The sequence below is a fragment of the Mauremys reevesii genome, linkage group 2 (genome assembly GCF_016161935.1).
Source record: "Mauremys reevesii isolate NIE-2019 linkage group 2, ASM1616193v1, whole genome shotgun sequence".
Lineage (NCBI taxonomy): Eukaryota > Metazoa > Chordata > Testudines > Geoemydidae > Mauremys > Mauremys reevesii.
Window position 1 is genome coordinate 279126131 of NC_052624.1, and position 23003 is coordinate 279149133.

The 23003-nt window shown below is 43.7% G+C and overlaps 1 long non-coding RNA gene across 1 annotated transcript; it reads left to right on the forward strand.

Annotated features, from left to right (window-relative positions):
* Window positions 1-3304: 3304 nt before the first annotated feature.
* Window positions 3305-21328, forward strand: LOC120399276. The gene is made up of 3 exons (XR_005595063.1): window positions 3305-3462; window positions 4194-4318; window positions 20579-21328. It is a non-coding gene; the product is annotated as an uncharacterized LOC120399276 (long non-coding RNA).
* Window positions 21329-23003: the final 1675 nt, after the last annotated feature.

Consider the following 23003-nt stretch of genomic DNA (forward strand, 5'->3'; position numbering starts at 1 on the left):
TGAGATCCACTGATGGACCCAGAACTTACTCAGTGAGACCCTCCTAGCCATGCCATATCATCATCCTAATACACACAATGCTTGTACATTTGTTTAGACCCATCCCAACATCACGGCAAGTATTTTGATTTAATGCCCCACTGACTTTCTTTTTAAAGTTTTTTTTGTGTTAAACCCCTTTCCCCCCCTCACCCCATATACACACACTCTTGATCATGTGTGAGGTTTCCCACACCCCATTTAGATGCACAAGATTCATTTGCCATATCCCCCAGGCTCCAAAACCTCTTACATGAAATTGACTAGTACTGGACACAGTCCAGTGCTATTATCTTTTGTCAGGTTCTCTAGTGATCGACCTGTGGTAGATCACTCCTCCTGGACCTCTGTCCGTTAATCATCTGTAAGCTCTGTCCACTTAAAGGAACAGCAATTCTTTAAAATATCTGACTTACTAACACTTCCTATATTAGGAAGTGAGGATGGTACAGAGCCAAGACCTTTATCTGACAACTCTTGAAGACCAAAATAAATAAAAGACGCTCACTCAATCAATTGGCAGCATTTACAACACTATCAGTAAAAGCTGATAGGACACAGAAAGGTTAGTGCCTTTAGCCCTTAAATTTTGTTGAAGGCTGCAAGAGTGTCTGCAAATTAGAAAGATGACTTTTGTGCCCTGTGAATAGCTGATGCCGTACTAATACATTCAAAAGGAGCTGCTCAACCCTGGCCTTTCCAATCAAATTGATTAACATTTAGCCGAAATCATTGGAATCACAAAGTTTTTTGGAATTTGACGGTGGCCATCCTGAGCAATTTTGAAGTCATGTTGTAGAGAGATTAACATTCCAAAATCTACCATTCAATTTCCTAACTCCATTCCAGCGGAGAGATGTGATGGCAGTTAAGTAAGATGCAAAGCAGCTCACTAATGTGAAACCCTTTTTCCAACGATGCTAGGAAACTTTCTGAAACTCTCCTGAGTAGCACAGAACTGGCTGTCCTAAAGTCAAGGTTTATGAATTACCTGCAGGGTATTCTTATCTCAGCATAATGTCAAAACTCAGGAATCTGCTGATATTTCAAGATCTGTTCCAGATTTTGTATTAATAGTTCCGAGGAGACCTCAGATGTCAAATCTTGCCAGAAGTATATTACAATTGTAAAACCATTATGCTTGCAAGTTCTCTGCTTTTCATTTTTTTTTGTAAAAGTTTATTAGTTTTCCTAAGTTTACCATTCTATGTGGATTCAATAAAAGCCAGTGAAAATTGTATTTATTTGTTTAAAATTCTACATGTTGTTCTTGATGATCAATTCCATTCTGAGTCAGGTTTGTAATGACCCACAGTTGCTATGGATGATAAAAGCATGGTCAATCCAGGATCAGTCCAAAGCCAGACCTGGATGGGCCATGTTTATGAAGAACAAAGGTTAGGCTGCTGGGGTGCAGAGACCACTCCCCATCCTGCTGACCAGTAATGTCTTATTGTTCCCTTGTACATCCCATTTGTCTAAATCAGTGTTTCTCAACCTTTTTGATACCAGGGACCAGCTTGTGCCTTCCTAAACTGTCATGGACTGATTGAGAGGGGAAAAAAGAACAGCGTTTCACTGGTATTTCTTGCTGTTTTTTCAATATTGTCAGGCATTTCTTTTTTGTACAATCTGCATGTAGGACATTTCTTACTTGCTTATCAGCAAAAGGCCACTACTCCAATTCTGTTTATTTGTTAAAATAAAGTCCAGTCAACAAGTTATGTGATATGAAAATGTTAACCTGGTTTTTAAACATTGTTTCAAATGAAGACTACAAATAACTTTGTCTACTGTATAGCTCATTTAGTACATTAGAGATAATTCAATTGATTAGCTTCAAAAAAAATAATACAAAAAAACAGATGGCTTCACTCACCGTGCTATTAATGAGATGTTTGTGCTTGCCTTGTAGACACAAGTCTTTCAATCGGGGGATGAATGTTTGACAAGGGCTCTCTCAGCCAGTTGTGGTATTTTGTTTTCATTGAAGTCACCGCTGAAAATCCAATTTCGCAGAGGTTTGTGGAATGGAACAGAAGCAAAGTTTTGATAGTAAGTTCACTGAGTTGTGGGTATTCACTTCTGACTTTGATCCAGAAAACAGGTGGAGTCAGTTCACGAAACTATAACTTCAGACCCTCATCACTTCACAGTTCCAGCAACTTGTCCTTCAATGATGGTGACAGAGGTCTCAGTTTCTAGAGAGAAGAATGGATCATGAACCCATTGATTTCCTTTCTGTGGATAAGAATCTTATGGGAAATACTCCTCAAAATTTTGGAGAGGTAATTTTAGATGGGATGCAATTATTTCACATAGGAGAGGCAGACCATGTCTTTACTGTCATCAATAGCAAGAAACATGAAAGATAGGAACATGTTATAACAATCACTCACTTTCCAGACTTGGAGCTTTTTTTGCAAAGACACTCAACATACTTCTCTGCATAGAGAGATTGCGCTGATTGAAGTAATCAAATATATCTGCCAGATATGCAGGCTTGGCAAGCCATTGTAAATCCTGGAAATATGCTGCCAGAGGAGACTTCTTTTGAGACCGAAAGGCTTCAAGTTCATGTTGCAGTTCATACACTCAGTTTAATACTTTGCCACAGGATAACCACCACACTTCAGCGTGTAAGAATAAGTGACGGTGTTTGGATCCCATTTTCTTCACAGGTTGTAGCAAAGGTGTGAGAATTGAGTCCATTTGTTTTCACAAAATTCACTATTTTAACAACTATACCGAGGACATCATTAAGCTCCAGAGATTGCCAAGAGCTCTCGATGAATAAAGCAGTGTGTTGCCTGAGCTGTCGGTGCAATTTCCATCGCTCTCACCACTACACCTGAATGTCTGCCTGTCATTACAGTCGCTCCGAGAGTGCAAATTCCAATGCAGCGGTCCCACTGAAGTCCATGTCCTGTCACTTACTCATTTAGGACCCAGAAGATTTCAGCCTGTAGCAGGCCGGTGTGGCTCCCCTCCTCCCCGGGGAGGGTTGAGCCCCGGACACCGGAGTGGGTGGGGCTACAGAGCAGTGATCCCGCCCCTCAGAGGGTCAGGCGGTGACCCGGAAGTACAAAAGCCGGCTGGCGGAGCTCAGTAGGAGCCCAGCCACCGTCGGGAGCAGACCTGCCAGAGAGGGCTCGGGACTGGGAAGCCACTGGAGCCCAGGGCAGTTGCCCTGACTGGCCGGAGCTTCCCCTCGCCCGCTACTGGGAGGACCCACCAGAGCTTCCCCGTGCCAGCTACGAGGAGGAGCCGCTGGAGACTCCCCCTGCCCCTTGCTGTTACCCCGAGGAGCCCCCGGAGCAAACCTGGCTGGACTTCCCAGAGGAACTGCCGGATCTACCCCCCAGCCCGGGCTGCGAGGAGCCCATGCTGTTGGACTTCCCGGGAGCGGACGCCACAAACCAGGTAGGCCCAGAGGGGGAAATTGGAAGTGGCCCGGGGGCAGCCGACCCCAGTCAGGCTGCAGATCAACCAGTGCCTATGTCAGTGTTTTGCGGCCAGGATCCCCACTGACCGTCAGCGGTGGTAGCCGCTGCTAGGGCCCCGGGCCGGGACACAGTGGAGTGGGTGGGCCTGCGTCCCCCCTGCCACCCCACTCACGGGTGGCAGCCTTCCCCCTCACCCCAGCGCTCAGGCCTAAGGGTCTGGGCCTGAGCTCCCTAGACTGCTGTATTGTTACTCAGCCCCTGCTCCAGAGGGCCTGAGCTCCCTAGACTGCTTGTACTGTTACTCAACCCCTGCTCCAGAGGGCCTGAGCTCTGACTGTTGTTGCCCCGCCCTGATCCAGGGCCTGGGCCTCTATACTAACTGTTTGTTGCTCAGCCTTGCCGCAGAAGGCCTGAGCCCCTAAGTGACTGTGTGCACTGTTGCTCAGCTTTGAAGAGTCGGGACAGGATGCGACTAAGAGCAGCAGGCCGGTGTGGCTCCCCTCCTCCCCGGGGAGGGTTGAGCCCCAGACACACACGTTTACACAGCCCCTATTGTGTTTTGTGGCAGTTCTTCACAGCAGAGTAGATCTTTGTGAAACCCTCATTGGCATAGCGCACATAAACAATAACAAGCGCTGCGTTAGAAATGTCCGATGACTCATCCAACTGAATTGCAAACCAGCTTGATGCTCTCTCCCTTTCTATCAGCTGAGCTTCGATATCTTCTGCAATATTGATTCGACAGGAGATAGTATCATTTGACACTGGAATGCAACTCACTTTTTTGGCAGTTGCATCACCCAAGGTTTTGCGACAGGCATCTATTACTGAAGGTATGAATAGATCTTCACCGACTGTAAATGGGTATTTGCATTTAGTTGTGTGTAGCGACAGCAAATATGATGCTTTTAATATACTGTACCTTCATTTGATGTTATGGCAGCAGTTTCTTTTACCCCTTCACTTCATCTTGCTTCCATTGGAAGAATTCTACTGGCTTTTCTTTTAAACTCTGTTTTCTTTCAAGGTGTCAAATCATTTTTCAAGGTTTTATAGCATCATTGCTCAGAGTCGTACCACACACAACACAGAGAGGTTTTGGGCATTCTACATTTTCACTTGCAACAAAACCATACTAAACGTAAGCTGGACCGTATTTTCCATTGAAGGATGAATGTTTCCTTTTCTTTTCTAACCCTTATCACATGCGGAGTCGCTTGCATCTCTGCTATGTTTTTTCTGAACCTTTGTTAGTTCTGAAAAATCGATCCAGAGGTAACTGCTTTGACAATGACGGTGTCTGGTTAAGTAAAAGTTTTATTAGAACCAGGGGCAGCTCTAGCTTTTTTGCTGCCCCAAGCATGGCAGTCAGGCAGCCTTCGGCGGCTTGCCAGAGGGAGGTCCCCGGTCCTGTGGATTTGGTGGCTTGCCTGTGGGAGGTCCCTGGTCCTGTGGATTCGGCATACCCTCCGCCACATTGCCACCAAATCCGCGGGACCGGTGGACCTCCTGCAGGCGAGCCGCCGAAGGCTGCCTGACTGCCGCCCTCGCAGGGACCGGCAGGGCACCCTCCGCAGCTTGCTGCCCCAGGCACGTGCTTGGAGTGCTGGTGCCTGGAGCCGACGCTGACTAGAACTTACATTTTGCTCACCGCTAACTACTTCCTTCCAACTGTTAGGCCTGAATAAAGATGTAGCACAAAACCAGTTATGCCAACCTGACTGAAGTCAGGCTAACAGAGGTTTCTGGGTAATCCCAGAGTGAAAAAATACTGAGAAGCAGCATTGTCTCACAAAGCCCTGGGAAAGAATAAAATAAGTAAGGGGCTGGTACCAGCTGTGTTATGTTAGGAACAGTGTTTGAAAAACTGATAAGAAACATTATCCCACAGTTCTGACTCTAACTCCCCGGTTTAGTTTTCGGTGTGTTTAACTCCCTTACATTCCTAACTTTTGGCGCTTGTTAAAATATTAACAATTCAATTCTGTAGAAACTAGGCATGCGTATATATTAAAAGGTGTCTAATTTCTAGTTGTTAGACAAAGGGGGGTGGGTTGCTCAAGTGAATAATCTATAACGTAATAAAACTGTCTATATAGGCTAATACTAAGCTTTAAAGGGGGGGCTGGTTCTCTCTGGAGCCGAGCTGCTCTCTATTGATGCGTGCACTTGTCAATAAAGAGCTTTTGATCGGACCTTGCTGGTGTTGCCTGTCTCACTGCGGTCAGACAATGAACTTCGCTGTCGGGGTTCGAGTCCCTGACACAACAAATGCATGTCAACGTGCTTTACATATCAGCATTATGGCAGCCGATGTCAACCAAATTGGTTTGTTTGTTTTGTTTATTTTTTAATGTTCAGAAAGAATTGAAGGAATACAGTGATGTAAAATGCAAATACAAAAAAACCCTTTACATTTTAAATATTAATATTCTGTGTCAGGAAAATCTCAGGGACCAGCAAGGAGGCTGCCCCGGACCGGCACCATCCACAGACCGGTTGTTGAGAAACACTGGTCTGAATCCTAGGCCTGGTCTACACTGGTGGAGGGAGGGTTTGATCTAAGATACGTTGACTTCAGCTACACTATTCTCATAGCTGAAGTTGCGTATCTTAGATCGACTTAGAATTACTTACTTCGCATCCTCACAGTGCGGAATCAACGGCCGCGGCGCCCCCATTGACTTTGCTTCTGCCTCTCAACGAGCTGGAGTTCAGCAGTCAACGGGAGAGTGATCGGGGATTGATTTATCACGTCTACACTACACGGGATAAATCGATCCCCGATAGATAGATCGCTACCCTCTGAGCCGGTGGGTAGTATAGACGTACCCCTAGAATCCTGGGCTGGAAGGGAGAGCTTGAGAGGTCATCTAGTTCAGCCCCCTGCACTGAGGCAGGACCTAGTATACCCAGACTGTCCCTGACACGTGTCTGAATCCCCCCTCCGAAGCGTCAGAGTCCGAGCTCCAGCCCAAACTGCAACTTCAAGGTGCTGTCTATACAGCTATTTTTAGAGAAGTAGTGTGAGCCCCACTAGCCTGAGTCTATTGCCCTGGGCTGGGAGACTTGCTCCAAAATGCTGTGCAGACATAGGCGCCGACTTCTGCTCGAGCTGGAGGATGCTTGACTCCCCCCCCCGCTCTGCCCCTGGCTCTACTCCGACTCCACCCCTGCCCCGTCCCCATTCCAACCCCTTCCCCAAATCCCTACCCCAGGCCCGCCTCCTCCCCTGAGCGTGCCACGTTCCCGCTCTTCCCCCCTCCCTCCTGGAGCTTGCTACGCCACGCGGAGGCAAGCGCTGGGAGGTAGGCGGAGAAGCGGGAACGTGGTGTGCTCAGGGGAGGAGGTGGAGGTGAGGGGGGCGGGGAGAGGAGTGGGGAACTTGGTTGCTGGTGGATACAGAGCACCCACTAATTTTTCCCCGTGGGTGCTCCAGCCCTGGAGCACCCATGGAGTTGGCGCCTATGTGTGCAGACATACCTCTAGGCACTATGGTAATAAAAAGTGAACAGCTGCTGTAGGTGAAAATCATCTCCTGTTGTTGAGTGCTTATGATGTGCTCAACTCTCTAAAGAACAAGGATGATCAAGGACACCTGGTGTAAGAAGGTTACACTACAGTGAAGCTTGCAGTTTAATAAGCCTGTGGTCAAAGTCTGGTGGAAAAAAAATGCCTTTTTTCTACAAACTCTTTTGAGTTGGAACAGTCTTTTTCTTCTTGATCACTTATGAAAACTACTGGAGAAAGCAAGTTATTTTTGCAAACTGAGGATATGAGCTCCTTTCCTTTAAGTGGAACCACAACCCTCACTTTGTGCTCATGAAAAGGGCGTTTTGGGTCCCTTTCAGGTCTCTCATTCAGGAAAATTAATTGCCTTTCTGAAACCTACAGACAAAAAGCATAGCAGTGCTTGAAGAAACTGATTAGTCAAAGAGAACAAAAGTGAATGAATCAGGCATTATTTCTTGTTAGAAAGTTAACTCTAGCTTGATGCGTGTGTGTGAATTTCACTTGCCTGAACCCAGACCGAAAACATTAGTGAAATAACAAGCAGAGAGGAATTATGATCAGGTGAAGTTTTGTGTGTGTTTATGGCAAAGCAACTGCAGTTTCTTCTTCCCTTCTAGAATTATTTCTATTTGCATCTGTCTAATTTATCATTGTTGCGGTACAGTGTATTAAATCACATTAATCTAATGATGAGGAGTCCTTGTGGCACCTTAGAGAGTAACAAATTTATTTGAGCATAAGCTTTTGCGGGCTAAAACCCACTTGATCAGATGCATGGAGTGGAAAATACAGTAGCAGGTGTATAGATACACAGTACATGAAAAGATGGGAGTTGCCTTACCAAGTTGGGGGGGTCAATTAACAGCAGAATACCAAGGAAGGACAATTCAATTAACAGTAGAATACCAAGGAAGGAAAAATCACCTTTGTATTGGTAATGAGGGTGGCCCATTTCAAACAGTTGACAAGAAGGTGTGAGTAACAGTAGGGGGAAATTAGTATGGGGGAAATTAGTTTGCATAATGATCCATCCACTCCCAGTCTTTATTCAGGCCTAATTTGATGGTGTCCAGTTTGCAAATTAATTCCAGTTCTGCAGTTTATTGTTGGAGTCTGTTTTTGAAGTTTTTTTGTTGAAGAATTGCCACTTTTAAGCCTGTTATTGAGTGACCAGGGAGATTGAAGTGTTCTCCAACTGGTTTTTGAAAGTTATAATTCCTGATGTCAGATTTGTGTCCATTTATTCTTTTGCGTAGAGACTGTCTGGTTTGGCCAATGTACATGGCAGAGGGGCATTGCTGGCACATGATGGCATATATCACATTGGTAGCTGTGCAGGTGAACGAACCCCTGATGGTGTGGCTGATGTGGTTAGGTCCTGTGATTGTGTTTCTTGAATAGATATGCGGACAGAGTTGGCACCGGGGTTTGTTGCAGAGTTTGGCTCCTGGGTTAATATTTTTGTTGTGTGGTGTATAGTTGCTGGTGAGTATTTGCTTCAGACTGGGGGGCTGTCTGTAAGTGAGGACTGGCCTGTCTCCCAAGGTCTGTGAGAGTGAGGGATCGTCCTTCAGGATAGGTTGTAGATCCTTGATGTGCTGGAGAGGTTTTAGTTGGGGGCTGTAGGTGACGGCTAGTGGCGTTCTGTTACTTTCTTTGTCGGGCCTGTCTTGTAGTAGTAGGTGATTTCTGGGTACCCTTCTGGCTCTGTCAATCTGTTTTTTCTCTTCAACAGGTGGGTATTGTAGTTTTAAGAATTCTTGATAGAAATCCTGTAGGTTTTGTCTCTGTCTGAGGGATTGGAGCAAATGTGGTTGTATTATAGAGCTTGGTTGTAGACATTGGATCGTGTGGTGTGTCCTGGATGGAAGCTGGAGGCATGAAGGTAAGTATAGCGGTCAGTGGGTTTCCGGTATAGGGTGGTGTTTATGTGACCATTGCTTATTAGCAGGTCAGTGTCTAGGAAGTGGATCTCTTGTGTGGACTGGTCCAGGCTGAGGTTGATGGTGGGGTGGAAATAGTTGAAATCCTGGTGGAATTCCTGAAGGGCCTCCTTCCCATGGGTCCAGATGATGAAGATGTTATCACTGTAGCGCAAGTAGAGGAGGAGCATTAGGGGAAGAGAGCTGAGGAAGCGTTGTTCTAAGTCAGCCATAAAAATGTTGGCATACTGTGGGGCCATACGGGCATTCACTGGGAGCAATGTATGTTCATCCAAAGTCAGAATATGACCCAAAGACATTGGTATCATTTAATGACATGGCCAATGCTTATCTCCAGAGAAGTAATTGTGTCATGTCTTTTGGTTTGTTGTGGAAAGAGCCAGGCACAATTTGAGACATTAGATATATAATATTCTCTAAAATTTCCATTTAAAAGGTTGAAATGTTTTTGCATAAATCAACGATTTCAGGACTGTATGGCAGAATACAGCACACCTATAAAAGTAATGTCATTTACATTTGCTGGGAACTGAATGGATACTCCAGTGATTTCACATTCGCTAGGAATTAAGAGTACTCGGCAGGAAATACTGTATTTAATATGTATATATTTATCTTGAGGGTAGTCTCTCCTTTCATGCTTGATTTTCACTCAGAACATAACAAAGGTCAGCAATTACTTCAAAATCCACACTATGCAATTCTTAAAGGCTTTCTGTATGAAAGCATGACTCTGAATATGCCAGTGTAGCTGTATGGAAGATAAGCTTTGCTCATAGATTTAAGGCTGTATTTACAACCCAGCCTTATCTGGCCCTTTCATAAAAACATAAGAATGGCAATATTGGGTCACATCAGTGGTCCATCTAGCCCAGTAGCCTGTCTTCTGGTGGTGGCCAGTGCCAAATTCTTCAGAGGCAATAAACAGAACAGGGCAATTATCAAGTGATACATCTCCTGTTATCCAGTCTCAGCGTCTGGCAGTCAGAGGTTTAGGGTACCCAGGACATGGGGTTGCATCCCTGACCATCTTGGCTAATAGTCAGTGATAGATCTATCCACCAAGAACTCATCTAATTCTTTTTTGAACCCACTTATGCTTTTGGCCTTCACAACATCCCTTGGCAATGAGTTCCACAGGTTGACTGTGCCTTGTGTGAAGAATTTCTTCCCTGTTTGTTTTAATCCTGCTGCCTATTAATTTTATTGGGTGATCCCTGATTCTTGTGTTGTGCAAAGGGGTAAATATCACTACTGTATTCACTTTCTCCACACCAGTCATGATTTTATAGACACTTGCCACATCCTCTGAGTCTCTTTCCTAAGCTGAACAGTTCCAGACCTTTTCATCTCTCCTCATATGGAAGCTGTTCCACACCCCTAATCATTGTTGTCGCCCTTCTCTGTACCTTTTCCAATTCTCTTGTATCTTCTTTGAGATGGGGTGACCAGAACTCCAGGCAATATTCAAGGTGTGGGCTTGCCATGGATTTATATAGTGGCATCAGGATATTTTCTGTTTTATTATCTATCCCTTTCCTAGTGGTTTCTAACATTCTGTTAGCTTTTTTGACTCCCGTTGCACATTGAGCAGATGTTTTCAGAGAACTATCCACAATGACTCCAACATCTCTTTCTTGAGTGGTCACAACTAATTTAGAACCCATCATTTTATATGTATATTTGGGATTATTTTCTACGTGTGCATTACTTAGTCATTTGGCTCTTGTTCATACATGAGCAGTTTCTTTTTGGTTTTTGGGCTTTGACCATCACCCCAGTTCCAGCTCTGACAATCTGATTAGGATGCAGCCAGCAACTGGACTAAAGAGCCACGAGGAGCTACAGAAGTTGCCAAAATACAGCCCCTTCCATTCCCTCAGAGGCTGGCATTAAGCAAGCTGTCCCAAAAATAAAATCACATTAAAACTTCAATCCTTGCTGTGGCGACAGACACGATTCATTAAGATGTTAATGCATTTTGCACTGTGAACCCATAGTGATACCAACCCTTAATGTCAACACTGAAGAGGGACTGGGATTGTGATATGTATTAGTCCCAAGCAGCCCAGAGGGATTTGCAGTTCTGGAGGGAGGAGTATGTGCTTCATGCCTGAACTGCACAGCAATCAATTGGTGCCACTTTTCAAACAGCTTCATCATTCCGAATGACAACAGAAAGGCCAGGTTGCGTGAATGGCTACAGTAACTACACATTGCGGTGCACCAAAGGAGGTATTCACTAGGCAGGGATGGAGAAAGGGTTTAAAGAAAGGCCATAAGGCATTATTGGCACAAGAAAAGCCATCTAGTCCAGTGTACCAGCCACTTATGTACTGTGTCTTAATCCCACCTTTCAAGGAGCTTTATTGGCTGTCTAAATTGACAGGGCCCAATTCTGAGATCCTTTCTTGCGCCGGTTGCAGAGCCCAGATCTTGTGGTCAACTCAGATCAGGTCAACCAACCAAAGTTCAGTCTGTAACACAATCCTTATCATTATTCTTGGTGGAAGCTTCATTCAATCCTATTTCCTCAAACTGTTAACCCAAATGTGGACCTGCCACAGGGTGAAACATCTCCAATTTTCAAGCACTGATGCTTCTTTCTAGCTGTAGGCCAGGATTCCCCTAAAGCACCCGGCCAATGTGCTAGTTATAGCAGGCTGCACTGCAGCTTTAACAGATTGCAGCTAGCGCACAGACAGTGGAATTAGGAAACAGCAGTGAAGTTGTTAATGTTCTTTAGTAATATATAAGGTTAAGATTTTGTCACGGTTATTTTCAGTAAAAGTCACGGACAGGTTGTGGACAATAAACAAAAATTTCTCCATCCCTGCCCAGTGAATACACACCAGCTGTGACCCGTCTGTGCCTTTACTAAAAATAACCAGGGGCTGGGGTGTGTGTGGGAGGAATGACAGCTGGAGCTCCATGGGGGGTGGGGGCACAGCCCTGGCTCCAGCCCTGGACACAGCCATGGGGTGGGGGGCAGGGTGCACAGTCCTGTCTCTGGCCCCAGCCCCCGTCACAGTTGCGGAGCAGGGCCACACAGTTCTGGCTCTGGCCCTGGCCACAGCTGCAGGAGAGGGAGGCAGGGGGGCACACAGCTCCAGCCCCAGTGGCAGCTGCGGGGGAGGAGGCACGGCTCTTGCTCTGGCAGCAGCTGCTCACATCTGATGCGGAAGAAGTCAGGGAGGTCCAGTAAAGTCACGGGATCCATGACTGCCGTGACCTCCATGACTAAATCATATCCTTAGTAATGTACTATATCATAAAGGCAGCAAAGAGTCCTGTGGCACCTTATAGACTAACAGACGTTTTGGAGCATGAGCTTTCATGGGTGAATACCCACTTCGTCGACATGCATCTGATGAAGTGGGTATTCACCCACGAAAGCTCATGCTCCAAAACATCTGTTAGCCTATAAGGTGCCACAGGACTCTGCTGCTTTTACAGATCCAGACTAACATGGCTACCCCTCTGATACTATATCATAGTATTTTCTTCTCTGGAAATTTCACACAGTTTATAGAAAGCTCTACTGAATAAAGGTAATATTTTCAAAGGCTTGTTCATGCTCCAATCTCTTTCATCAATGCCCATTTAGATCTCTTCATCTACCACTTGGATTCCATGACAGCTCCTTTTGAATTCCAAACCCAAATCTATCTGCAGACTTACTATCTCATTCAGCAGGGCAATCACCTTCTACTAGATGTTACCTCATGACAAATCTTGCCACTCATCTTGGAATTAGTTTGTCAGATAATCTATATCACCACTGAACATGCTCACCTTTTAAAGCAAGGGAAAATCTGAAGCAATTGCAACCTGTTGCTCAAAAAAACCTCAGGCCAGGATTTTCGAGAATAACTGATTTTAAGAGCATCCCTTTTTGAAGTCCCTTAAAGGGACCGGATTTCCAGAAAGATCTGGGCACCCACCCTCTGAAAATCAAGACCCTTTACGGTGTCTCAAGTAGGGCACCCAAAATTAAGGCACTCAGAATCAGGAGTCACTACTGAAAATCCTGACTATGCTTTTCAAACTGTATCTAAATTTGTGAATTCTGGGTGTATATAATACTGTAGCTTAGTGGTGTTCACAGATATAGCCTCAAAACTCACCATCATTATTAAGGGGAAATGAGATTATTTCTTTTGCAGGACGTTGTGTAAATTATATCCTTACAACATGAGTTACTGTCACTATGAAGACAATGGGTGAAAAAAAACCTGTGACCTTTGGAAAGAAAAGATAAAGGCCACTTATTTCAAACTTGTGCAAACTTAAATGTCTTTAATAATCCCTTTTAATATTCTGCAGATGGAATCATACACTGAGTTCCAGACTCAAAGGACATGTCATCTTGGCCTTCTTTAAAAAAACCAATTTGCATATAGAATCTCCTTTAATTATCTTTGGCTGGTGAAATGACATAAAGGGGCAGTCACGATTCACTGAAGTATCCACCCTCACTCTGAATGGGGATGGCCATCATCTCAGTGATATACATCAATTAAACAAGTCACTTTAAATCATGTAATTATATCAGGTGAGATTCTCATCCCTTAGGTTATTTGAACTGAACCTACAAATTGTGAACTCTGCAATAATGATCACAGCTGTTCCCCCTTCCCTAGCAATCCTGCAGGGCTATTGCACATAATTCCATCCTGTCTCCTGCTCTGAGTCAGCTTGTCCTCAAAGAGACCTTTACTTCTTGCCACACATGGTCATTTTGGTATAAGGACCACACTGGGGGCCCTCAAGAGGATTTTCAGGCCTCTATAGATGCAATAGCTCTTTTCTGATCTCTATATATTCTGATCTACTATATATATTAGGAGTAGGGGATATTAATCCTGGACAAATTTCAACTCTGCCTACCTAATTCTCCTGCGCGTTCAATTGAACATGGTCATCTTCCCTTCCTGGTCTGGATGGCTGTGTTGTGTTGATATGTGCTGAACTAACAAAAGAGTTTTTGTGCCTTTTTGTCTTTATACTTAGGAGTGGAATTGTTCTCCACCTTTGGAGATGCCCTACTGAGCATGCTTCAAGGGTTCATGACTCCCCCTGCCCCATTTGTTTACCTGCTAGTCCCAGACTAGCTGGACTTAGTGGGCAGCTGCTCCATTCTTCTGTCAGGAAAAATCCAAAATGGAGTACTACAGTTTAAAAGCAACAGCGACAGATGCATGGGTTACACAACAACTATCCACCACCACAGAGCACTTCCTATAATCCCAAATTTTCTTCAGGAACCATAAGAATAGCCATCCTGGGTCAGGCAAATGGTCCATGTAGTCCAGTATCCTGTCTTCTGACAGGTGACAATGCCAGGTGCTTCAGAGAGAAAGAACAGAACAGGGCAATTATTGAATGATCCCAGGTCATCCACTCCTATCTTCTGCCAGTCAGAATCTAGGGATACCCACAGCATGGGGTTTCATATCTGAAAACCTTGGTTAATATCCGTTGATGGACCTATCCTCCATGAACTTATCTATTTTTCTTTTTACCCAGCTATACTTTTGGCCTTCACAACATCCCCTGGCAACAAATTCCACAGGTTAACTATGTATTGTGTGAAGAAGTACTTCCTTCTGGTTGTTTTAAACCTGCTGCCTATTAATTTAATTGGGTGATCCATGGCTTTTGTGTTATGTGAAGGAGTAAATAATACTTCCTTATTCACTTTCTCCACCCCATTCATGATTTTGTAGACCTCTGTGTACTCCTTCAATAATCTCTTTTCCCAGCTGAACAGTCCCAGTCTTTTTAATCTTTCCTCATATGGTAGCTGTTCTATACCTGTAATCATTTGGTTGTCCTCCTCTGTACCTTTTCCAATTTTAATACAACTTTTTTTCAGATAGAGCTACCAGAACTGTAGGTAATATTCAAGGTGTGAGCGTACCATGGATTTATTTAGTGGCATTATGACATTTACTGTCTTATTATCCATCCCTTTCCTAACATTCTGTTAGCTCTTTGACTGCTGCTGCACATTGAGCAGATGTTTCTGGAGAACTATCCACAATGACTCCAAGATCTCCTTTTTGAGTGGTGACAGCTCATTTAGACCCCATCATTTTGTATGTATAGTTGGGATTTTGTTTTCCAGTGTGCATCACTTTGCATTTATCAACATTGATTTTCATCGGCCATTCATCAGGCACCCAGTTTTGTGAGATTCCATTGTAATTTCTCACAGTCTGCATTTAACTATCCTGAGTAATTTTGTATCATCTGCAAATTTTGCCATCCCACTGATTACCCCTTTTTCCAGATCATTTATGAATATGTAGAACAGCTTTGGTCCCAATACAGATCCCTGAGGGACACCACTATTTACCACTCTCCATCTTGAAAACTGATAATTTATTCCTACCCTTTGTTTCCTGTCTTTTAATCAGTTACTGATCCATGAGAGGACCTTACCTCTACCCATGACTGCTTATTTTGCTTAAGAGCCTTTGGTGAGGGACCTTGTCAAAGGCTTTCTGAGAGTCCAAAGAATTCTAATAGATCAGTGAGCCATGATTTCCCTTTACAAAAGCTGTGTTGATTCTTCACCAACAAATCGTGTTCATCTATGTTTCTGATAATTCTGTTCTTTTACTAGAGTTTCAACCAATTTGCCTGGTACTGAAGTAGGCTTACTGGCCTGAAATAGCCAGGATTGCCTTTTTGATCACATTAAGTGATAGTTTGCATACCACAGTAAATAGTTCAGCAATTTCATATTTCAGTTCTTTCTGAACTCTTGGGTGAATACCATCTGGTCCTGGTGATATGTTACTGCTTAATTTATCAATTTGTTCCAAAGCCGCCTCTATTGACACCTCAGTCTGTGACAGTTCCTCAGATCTGTCACCTAAAAAGAATAGCTCAGCTCTGGGAACCTCCCTCATATCCTCTGCACTGAAGACCAATGCAAAGAATTAATTTAGCTTCTCTAAAATGGCCGTATCTTCCTGAAGTGCACCTTTAGCAACGCGATCGTCCAGGTGCCCCATTGATTGTTTGACAGGCTCTCTGGTGCACTTAATTTCTTTTTTTGCTGTTCGATTTTGAGTCTTTTGAGAGTTGCGCTTCAAATTCTTATTTGGCCTGCCTAATTATACTTTTACACTTGCCTTGCCAGAGTTTATGCTCCTTTCTATTTTCCTCAATAGTATTTGACTTTCAGTTTTTAAGCGATGCCTTTTTGCCTCTAACTTGCTCCGTGTTCCAGATCTGAAGAAGAGCTCTCGAGAGCTTGTCTCTCCCACAAACTGAAGTTGGTCCAATAAAAGATATTAATTACCTTACCCACCTTGTCTCTCTAATATCCTGAGACTGACATGACTACAACAACACAGTATAAAATAGTCATTTTGTTTGTACAATAGTGTTTTTAAAATCTTTACTAGAAATGGTGTGCAAAGGAAAAAAGTTTTTTGTTCATTGGTTTGAGCCTCTTATTTTATTTTTGTATCTTCAGACAACAAACAAGTTAACTTGAGATGTGAGGATGTGAGCAGCAATAGTGTGTGTGAGAGAAAATTGTATTAGTTATTTGTAATGACAGTTACAGAAATATGTCTTAACTGTAGTGGCTGAAAAGTATCAGGCATCTCAAATGACAAACACATTTGGCAGCCCTGACAAGCCTGTCTGCAGCCTAGCTGAGGTTGTATGCCTCATACTGGAGTGCAGACAGAGCTGCAGTTGCTCTTCCAAGCCACCAGGGGCTGCAGTGGTTTTAGGCTGTGGAGTGGCTTCTCTACCTCCCCTCTCGCTGCTCTCCTGCTGGCACCAGGCTAGCACAGAACAGCCAGGGCTGCCTATAACATAGCTAGCTCACGGCATGAGGGCTAGCATCCCACACACAGGGAGTGGCACACAAAGGAGCGGGAGCGGGGAACTTATTACTGTGCTGTGCAAGCACCGTGGCCCAGAGTTTTAGAGTTATTTAAGCATCACTGTGCTCAGTATTGCAATGCCTAATTGATTTAGGAGCTAAAATCTCATTTTTCTAAAGGGATTGGGGCATTTAGGAGCCTAAATTACATTGACTATCAATGGGGTTTTGGCTTCTAAGTGCCTAAATCCCTTTTGAAAATGAATTTCAGGATCCTAAATCAGTTAGGCACTGCAACATTGAGCCAACATCTAAATACCTTTAAAATTCTAGGCCTGTGTCTATAAGATGTGAACTACTCAGCTAACTTGAAGGAAGGGCTAGTCCCTGTGACACTCTGTACCTCAGGGGAACACTCTGCACCCCCATGTTCAGCCTTATAATATGATTGTGTGGTATCCAATGGAAAGTTTGTCATATTGGGTGTCTTCGGAAGGCTCACGATTCACTGAGCATTCTTGTTATACTGATGTTATAGGTTGTAATTGTATGTCTATAGTTATGAGGCTGAAAACGTGTCCTCATGGCTTAAAACAAGCCCAGGGAAAATTCTCCAGAAGCAGAGGGACAGTTCATACCTCATCAGGGCGTGTATGGGACAAACCCAGCCCAGCCTCACAGGAACAAAGGACACTGGCCTAGGCAGCAACAAAGAGCCTGTTGGACTCTGGAGTGAGTCACCCCCCTTCCCTTGGTCAGTCTGGGGCTACGATGAGGTAATGCTCACTTGACTCTGAAGGGAGGGGGGCAAAGCCAAGAGGGAAGAAAGAACATGATAAAAGGGAGAGACGTTTGCCATGCTCTCCTCTCTCTTCCACCTCCATCTACAGACACCATCACCACCACCACCAACCAACTGAAGCGCTGATCAAAGTGGAGAGCCTGCCTGAAGGGCAACCAGCCAGCCTGTGGTGAGAAGCATCTAAGTTTGTAAGGGCACTGAAAGTGTTAAGATCAGCTTAGAATGCATTTTCCTTTTATTTAATTTGACCAAATCTGATTTGTTGTGCTTTGACTTATAATCACTTCAAATCTCTTTTGTAGTTAACAGATTTGTTTGTTTATGCTACCTGAAGCAGTGCATTTGGTTTGAAGCATGTCAGAGACTCCCCTTGGGATAACAAGCCGGGCATAACTGGGCACTGCAAGACAGGAGTTCCTAGGGTTGTGTCTGGGACCGGAGATATTGGCTAGTGTCATTTGGTTGCACAATCGAAGCAGCGGCTGGCCAAAAGTGCTCACTCACGAATCTGGGAGCAGCTTACATGCTAGAGATTGTGCGTGAACAGCCCAGAAGTGGGGGTTAGCACAGCAGAGCAGGATAAGGTTGACCACAAGAGTCGAGGATTGGAGTGACCTAGCAGATCACTGGTCCAGATAACAGCGGATGGAACTGATAGTTCCTCTCTCTACAGCCCTGCTGTGGCCTCATTTGGAAAAACATGATCATTTCTGGGCACCTCAATACCACAAAGACACTGATGAACTGGGAGGAGTTTAATGAAGAGTAACAAAACCAATCAAAAGGGCTGTTGGGATTGATTTATGAAGAAAGATTGAAAGATAACTTGGCCAAACAAAGACTGTGTGTATGTCCGTGTGTATGTTGCATAATAGTCTACAAATTTTTTTTGTTTAGTGTTTGTACAGCACATGGGCCTCTTAGGTACTACTCTAATACAATAAATGATAATAGTCACCCATTTGTACCTGCCACTTTCAGAGGAGCTTTAATTAAAATGGTTGCTCGCAAACTTTAACAAGAACATACATAGTTGAACCACTAAATGTGTATGGATCTAAACACAAAATAGATTCTGTTGCTCCAGTCTGACCTATTAGAATGTGATATAGTCATGCATCTTTATAGGCACTGGAAGGAAAGTTGATGGCAGAAGAACACGAACACAAAAATAATATCTTGGATGGATGATGTGCTATCCTGGGTGGATCAGAAGGGTTGTTCATGCACAAAGAGGTTACCAGAAGATCATACAGAATGGGCAACCATGGTTGCAAACCTCTATTAACGGAGATGCCACATAAGCAAATTTTAACTATCTTCTTCTTTTAACTTATAAAGGAAGGAAACTGATATGCAAACTTTTTAATGGCACATGTGTACAATTTTTTGACATTAAAAATGGGGGAGGAAGGTATGATTGCTCTAATCAGCCTTATCTCTAACTTCTCATCCAATTTCCATTTTGAAAGTCTTTAATGGAGAAGCAAGGCATGTTTAATTGCAATTAAAATCTTCAAAGGAAATGGCAAGATGAAAGTTGTTTCTAATTACTGTATTATGATGTAAGCTTAACGACACGCCACTTCTCCAAATTGATTTTATTAGAATTTAAGATGAGGAATTAATTGAGTTGCTGCATTGATCCAGTTTATTTTCCAGTGACAAAAAATGTCCAGTGACAAAAAAGACTGTGGAGGTGTTGAATAGTAATGAGGGCTTGAGAGAAGAAGTTGAACTGAAGATGAAAGGACTAATAAAAATAATTTTAAAATACAGAATGTGATGGTACACATTACATACAGTTATGACAGGGTACGTAGTGGTAACATTCAATTTAGTCCTAAATTAATTAGGATAAATGAAGGTTAATTATTCTGTTATTTATTTTTATTCTTTTGTCTTCTTTTTCCTCACCTGTCTCTAACACCTCTGTTAACCTTCCCTCCAGGACCTCTTAAATGTAGTAATCCCTTTTTTCTTCTCTTATAGTTTTCTTTGGAATATGTAGTTGCATTTAATGTTTTCTCTGTATTATTTCTTACGGAGTGTCCTATAGTCTGTTCCCTGTAAATTAGTTCAAGATTGCCACGGCCGCAGAGTGAGTAACACAAACTGTACTCTCTTGTATATGTTCTTTGTGTTGATTTCTCTGAATCTAAAAAGAAAAGCCATCAAGATTGAAAGTACATGTTGGCACTTTGGTTCTTTGCCATTATGTTACATTACACAAACATAGAAAAGGGCTTCCTTATAAACACAACTGGAAGCCATAAGACAATCATTTAAATGGTAGTGAAAGTGATTCAAAAATAAAGGAAATTGCTCTTGATGTTCTATTTTAAATTATAATTCCTTAGCATGTTGTATTCAGCTAGCTAATGGTTGCTAGTGGAGATGGTTGCCATCTCCACTAACAACAAATTTGTTTGATTAATTTAATGATTTTTTTCTCTGTTCATGAATTGTCTGAAAACAGTAATTCCCCCCTAATTTCTTTATTTAACATTTGCCAAATAATTTCAGTGACTAATTTTTGATCTTTAACCTGTTTGCAAGTAGCTTATTTGGTATTTGAATATCATGCTGTTGTGACTGACCATATAGTTCCGGTTGTATCGTTACATTTTTTCATTGGCTGAGCATAGCTCTTAGAATCAAGATCTAAAAAATCATGTTGAGGCCATCTCCACTTGTCATGCTAATTTATGCAAATTGGAATGCTTTACATATACAAATAGACTGCAGTGATGCCCACTGATACTTTAAACTCCAATTGACTTCAGAGGGAGTTGCAGGTACTTGAATCAAGGCTGAATTATTATGTTAATACATGGGGCTACAAGGCTGATCATGCAGAAATTTGAATGGACAGTCCTAGAGAAGTTAAACAGTATTTCATCTATTTTACCCTTGGCATTTATACCACATTCATCACTAAGTATTCCATGCTAATTTTCCACATCCTGTGTTTCCTTTGTAGAGCCAAATCTACAGTTTACAGTCAAGAAGAGACAAAATCAGAACCCTCAGTCTCTGGGAACTTGGATGAAATAGGACTTGGGTATGAACCACTCCTTGCTGTTGTTTGCAAACCCAAAACTTGGCCAACAAGGTTCTGCAAAATCAAATCTATTCCAGGTAGTGTAATCATAGTGTTTTTGTTGGATCTTTGAGTGCTGTGGTACATCAATCCCTAGCAGCACACCAGGTGTACCATGGCTGAGGCAGGTGCTACAGGCACTTCAGCTGTTAAGGATCTACGTGCCCCTTGTTCATCACCAGTATGCATTCCCCCAACTACCTTCATCACCTTGCTTCACCCAAGCCAACTCAAACACCCTGGCTCTCTGTGACCACTCCTCCAAACAGGCACAGAATCAGAGATTGTGCTGATTTGTGTATTGTAGAAATATATGCCTGGGTCTAGGATGGGTGGTAGCAACCATGTCTGACACATCAAAGAGGCACAGATGGTGAATGAACAGGGGCTCCCATATGGTTGTACCATAAGAAAGAAAGAAGAGCTATGGGTCTTCGTAAGCATAAAATGTGACTATGTCTCATTTACTTACCCTCTGGCTGAGCAAGGAAATAGGATGGAACATACACAGGCTTAATTATCCCCATCTAATCTGCAGTATCAATGGGAAAGGCTGAGCCAGATCCAGGAGAAGAAGGTGGAGGTTTCCCTGGAGGGTCTGCTGGAAGTTTGAGGGGTTTTGATTTTGTTTTGTCCCTACACGCTTGGCAGTGCATTATCCATGCTGTGCAGTTGTTCCCTCCCTTGCCTCCCGCCCACACTGCTTGTTTCTAAAGAATCTGTGGAGGACAGAATCAGAACCAATTCTCTTTGGAAACATAACTCCTCTCACTGGTTGTGCACTCAAAGCGTAGCAGTAAAACAGTGTTTTATGAGTTTATAAATAAATTGTAGTGATTGATTTTATTGCTGATCATCTGACATGGCATCAAGGAGATGGGGCTAAGTGCAAGCTAATGAATTAACTGCAGGAGAAGAGCAAAAGTAAACATTGCTCATGACAGATGGACTTGGGATTTTGGGCAGCAATATTTCTCTTTGTCCATCCACTGACTACTCCAATGCATTGGCCATTCTCAGCTCGCTGTCAGGCAAACAAGACCTTTTCATCTCTTCTCTTGAAGCTCAAAGATTCTGCTGAAATCTCCCCATGTTTGGATAATGTGGGATGGGGAGGGAATTTCACATTGGAAGCGTGAATTCCTCTTGGAATTGGAGAACTTTCCAGGGACTATTGGCCCTGATGGACTCGCCTTGCAAATCCTGGCGTGAGTGTAGCCCCTCTTCGCTGCACTTTTACCAATAGCTTGGTGGCCAAAATGAGGTATTCATCAAGGCAGGTGACTGATGGCACCAGCTTGAGCTAGATGCTGTTGAGTATTTAAGCAGTGCATAGGGCTTGTGCTGGCTCCCTGTACAGGGTCAATTTCATCTTCTGTTATTGACCAGGACCCACATGGTAGGTAGACGTGTTTCATACAGGAATGATTTCCAGGAATTACAGGTGGTAGGAACAGCTCTGGTGGACCCTCAGTCTTCCCATCTTTTCTTTCTATATTTTCTGTGTTGCTAGGTCAAAGTAGTGCTGGATACTTGATATGCACATCACTCTTGCCATTTGAAGATGTGCCAAAGTGATTCCTAAATCATTCAGCTCACGTCTTTTGCTGCCACCCTTTCAGATGAAGCAGCAATTCCTGCTTTTGGGAAGCACCATGAGGCCAGCACAGGAACAGTGGGACAGTAATTACAGTCTCTCCCATGGATGTTTAGCATTTGTCTTATCCAGCATTTGTACATATTTAGGCCCTACATGTTTCCTTTTAGGAATATACTGCTAGCTGCTTGAAGTACCCATAAAACTGCTGGGAAGTGACAGTGCCAATTAATCTGCTAACAGATTTGTTGTTTAAATATTAACAGAATGTTAACCAAATGTTGGTGGCTGCACATAAATCCATTCACAGCTCCCTCTGCTGCAGTTCTGAGGATTAGTAGGTGTGTGAAGTTGCCACAGACACAGCAAGAGCAGCAGGAAAACATGAACTAGTGTCTTGCACCCTTGATGAGTTTTCAGTTTATATCCTGGGGAGCCTGCTGTGCTGTCACCCGGGAGCCGCCTGAGGTAAGCGGTGCCAGGCTGGAGCCTGCACACTGAACCCCTCCCGCACCCCAACCCCCTGCCCCAGCCCTGAACCCCCTGCCTCAGTCATGAGACTGCACCCCACACCCAAACTCCCTCCCAGGGCCCGCACCCCGCACCTCCTTCTGTACCCCAACCCGGCCCCAGCCCTGAGCCCCCTCCCACAGCCCAAACCCCTCCCCTAACCCATAGCCCCCTCCTGTACCCAAACTCCTTCCCAGA